Source organism: Episyrphus balteatus, chromosome 3 (genome assembly GCF_945859705.1).
Source record: "Episyrphus balteatus chromosome 3, idEpiBalt1.1, whole genome shotgun sequence".
Taxonomy (NCBI): domain Eukaryota; kingdom Metazoa; phylum Arthropoda; class Insecta; order Diptera; family Syrphidae; genus Episyrphus; species Episyrphus balteatus.
The window spans coordinates 19,252,128-19,256,537 of NC_079136.1; the positions used below are offsets into that span (position 1 = coordinate 19,252,128).

General features: G+C 27.6%; 1 non-coding gene across 1 annotated transcript; it reads right to left on the reverse strand.

The window, feature by feature from the left end:
- Positions 1-1,611: 1,611 nt before the first annotated feature.
- Trnat-agu (transfer RNA threonine (anticodon AGU)) lies at positions 1,612-1,685 on the reverse strand. The gene has a single exon. It is a non-coding gene; the product is annotated as a tRNA-Thr (tRNA).
- Positions 1,686-4,410: the final 2,725 nt, after the last annotated feature.

The window sequence follows — 4,410 nt, forward strand, 5'->3', positions numbered from 1 at the left end:
TTGTTTGGTGTTTTTGGAGGAAGTGTTAGAACGTTTTAAATCACCGAACAAATAAAACACTTTATCAATCTGTTAACTGATAAGGAATTTGTTTTTATCAAGCAAAATTTTATAAATTGTATTTATTATTATCAAATGAAAAAACTGAACATAAAGGAACGTTTGTTAAATAAATTTTTAAATTGTTTGATTAAAACGGTCTTTTATTTAAATTACATTTGAACAATGGTAATTTTAACAACAATTACCTTTCATTTGGTATATTACACATAACGGTAGACTAACTACAAGCTTCACAATGTTATATCAAGAAACTTGCGAAAAACCTCAAAACACCAGTGGAGATTTGTTGCCCTCCGAACAGCCACCAGTGTGGGAAGTGCCGTAATCTCAGTCTGGAAATTCAACATGGTTGACTTTAAAAAATTCTAACTTCTCTTGTAGGCATCTTTGAAATGAGATTGATACGTCATATGAAAGGTGAAATAATAAGCTTTCAGATGGTATATATAGGTTGTTAGGGAAAAAAGCTTTTAAATTAAAAAAATTAATATAATGAGAAAATAAAAAAGTTATTTTTTTTTAGCTTTTTCTTGTAAATTATGATTGTTTGAAAAAAGTAAACTCTTCAATTGACTCATTTTAAACAAAACCACACAACCTGTTTTCTGATGACGTTATCACGTAAAATCATTGTCCATAAACCAGCTTTACAGACAACCTCTTTTTTTTTTAATTTTTTGAAAATTTTTTTATAAGAAAAAATATTTTTTTAAGAAATGGGCCAAACGATTTTCAAATACCTAAGTAGTTGAAAACAAAGAGCATACTACATTTGGAAGTCAAAACTATTTCAAGAGATGTTTTTGTAAATTTAAATCAAAGTTTATTGGTATTAATTACAAAAAAAAAAATTTTAATTTCTTAAGACAATTTTTTTTATGAATTCTTTTATATTCCAAGCATCTTTCAACATAAGAACAAGTACGTGAGACCTATTTTATTTTAATTATCAACTGTTTGGACAGCTTTCTTTAAGATATGTTCTGCTGTGATAGCAAAATGTCCCATGTCAAATGCATTTCACAAGGTTTTCGGTTCTATTTTATTTAGGTACCTTTTATGTAAAATTTTCAAAAAAAATGAACGATTTTGGTTTTTACAAAATACATGTACTGTGGCTAATAAGGTCCTAGGCAGGAAGGTAGAAGTCCTACCTTCATTATTTGTCACAGGACGTCTGATTTTCAACAAAAAAAAAAATTAAACGAAAATGTTAGTACATAGTAACTTTAATTTAAAAATTAAGAAACATTTCAAACAAATAATTTTTTGGATTTTATATGACAAGTTTGTTTATAGTTCAAACTACTTAAAATATTATAAATGCATTATTTTTCAAGCTTAATTAAATTTCTTATTATATGTAAAATTAAATTAAAAAAAAAAAACAATATTTTGTGAATTTTTAAAAATATTAAGTATTTTAAGAAACATTTAATATTAAGAGCAAGCACGTGCATTTAACTTTGTATTACATTGTTTTTTTGACCAATTTTACGTTACTCTTAACTAAAAAAAAAAAAAAAATTATCACACCACAAGTTGTGAAGGCCCCGGCGAGATTCGAACTCACGATCTCCTGTTTACTAGACAGGCGCTTTAACCAACTAAGCCACGGCGCCCTTATTCTCTCTCGAGCTAAATTTTTACTCTCACCTTTTGTTTATTTTAAAAATCATATAGGTATAGAATATCTTAGATCTAAGTTGTTATTGGGACTAGTAGACCAGTGCTAATCCGGTTTTCAGAGGGCAAAAGTTGAACAAATTATTAGCAGCATAAGGGTGGTGGGAAAATTTAGGATAAATGGTATATGAAAGGGGAAAAATAAATTGCCCACAAAAAAATTGGTGGAAAGGGGGTGGGTGGGCCAAAAAGTGGGGTGGGTGTCAAAAATCATGGTTTTTTACGATTTCTGTCAAAACTAGACGTCCTAGCGAAAAAAGTCAAAAGCAAAAGTTGTAGGTAGTATAAATGTCTACAACTTTTACTCAAACAATTTTTTTCTATAACATCAAAAATATTGGAAAAAATGCAAAAATACGTTTTTTTGATTTTTTATTTTTATCTTTTACAAAAATGGTTGGATTTTAACAAAACTTGGTTAAAAACTACTTTGTTATGTTTTCTATCTATTAAAAATGTTTTTTGAGCAAAAAGTGAATTTTTGGATTTTTGACGAATTTATTTTGAAAAAATAGCCTGTTTTTCAATCAAAAAAGTTACCGAAAAAATTTTTGATTTTTGAAAAGTTTGAAATGAAAATATTTAGATTAAAACTTATTATTTAAGATTGTGTGGAAAAACTATACTTTTGTTTTAGAAAATATTGAGAAAAATTGAAAAAAAACAAAAAAACGATTTTTAAGATCGATTTTTCCGTTAATGACAGTAATATTGGCGAGAAACAATTTTCCATAGAAACCAAACTATGCTTTTCTAATGGCCTTTGACCTTCTTAATTTGAATCTAGCATTAGAATAGCTCTAACGTGAAAAGTTTTTGAGATATTGAATTTTGAACGTCCAAAACATTATTTTTGTGATGTTTTGCATGGTAATATCTCAAAAACTTGATGTGATAGAATTTTTCTGACTTCGGATTCGAGCTCAGCGCACAAAAAACCATTAGAAAAATATACTTTGATTTCTATAAAAAAAAATTTTTGACTAGTGAATTCGAACAGGGAAGAAAAAATCGAATGCCTTGTTCGAATTCACTAAACAAAAAGTTTTTTTTTATAGAAATCAAAGTATATTTTTCTAATGGTTTTTTGTGCGCTGAGCTCGAATCCGAAGTCAGAAAAATTCTATCACACTACGTTTTTGACATATAACCATGTCAAAACATCACAAAAATAATGTTTTGGACGTTCAAAATTCAATATCTCAAAAACTTTGCACGTTTGAACTATTCTAATGATAGATTCAAGTTAAGAAGATCAAAGGCCATTAGAAAAGTATAGCTTGGTTTCTATGGAAAATTGTTTCTCGCCAATATTACTGTCATTAACGGAAAAATCGATCTTAAAAATCGTTTTTTTGTTTTTTTCAATTTTTCTCAATATTTTCTAAAACAAAAGTATAGTTTTTCCACACAATCTTAAATAATAAGTTTTAATCTAAATATTTTCATTTCAAACTTTTCAAAAATCAAAAATTTTTTCGGTAACTTTTTTGATTGAAAAACAGGCTATTTTTTCAAAATAAATTCGTCAAAAATCCAAAAATTCACTTTTTGCTCAAAAAACATTTTTAATAGATAGAAAACATAACAAAGTAGTTTTTAACCAAGTTTTGTTAAAATCCAACCATTTTTGTAAAAGATAAAAATAAAAAATCAAAAAAACGTATTTTTGCATTTTTTCCAATATTTTTGATGTTATAGAAAAAAATTGTTTGAGTAAAAGTTGTAGACATTTATACTACCTACAACTTTTGCTTTTGATTTTTTTCGCTAGGACGTCTAGTTTTGACAGAAATCGTAAAAAACCATGATTTTAGACACCCACCCCACTTTTTGGCCCATCCACCCCCTTTCCCCCAATTTTTTTGTGGGCAATTTATTTTTCCCCTTTCATATACCATTTATCCTAAATTTTCCCATCACCCATATGCTGCTAATAATTTTTTTATTTTCAAAAATTATTGGCACTGGTCTATAGTTCTGAACTCTCCATAAACGATTTTTTAAAAGATTTCATGTATTTTTGTTATATGTATAACTTTAAATTGCTTATTTTGCACTTTCTAGCTTCCACATTTTTTTGGCAAGTCAAAATGTCTCGGGTTGACCTGAGAGTTGACTCAATCTTTTGACAGAAACTCATAGAAACAAACAATACATTTTTTTGTATTTTTTTGAAGTGAAAACTCCTTTAGTATCGAAGTGATTTGTAACAAGATGAAACGAAAAAGCGACACAAAAAATCAATTGATTATAACTTTTTTGTTTTAATAGACAGATGAATGAAATTTTTACTGTAGATAGGTATAATTAAATAAACTATAATTGTGCAAAATTTCATTAAATTTAATAATCAAAATCCTGAGATAACGGTAAAAAGATGTTCTTTTTCTAAACACGTTATATCTTTTGATCTACGGCACATGACAATTTTATTTAAGTTTAATACGCATGCTGATAGTATTAAATAGTGAAAATACCTCAAAACACGTGTGGAGATCTGTTGCCGATTACCAGCCACCAGTGTAGGGAGTACCGTAATCTCAGTTTTAAATTTCGAGATGGTTGGCTTTAAAAAATTCTTACTTTTTTTGTAGGCATGGTAGAAACATGATTGAAAAGTCATATAAAAGGTAAAATAATAAGCTTTCAGATGATATA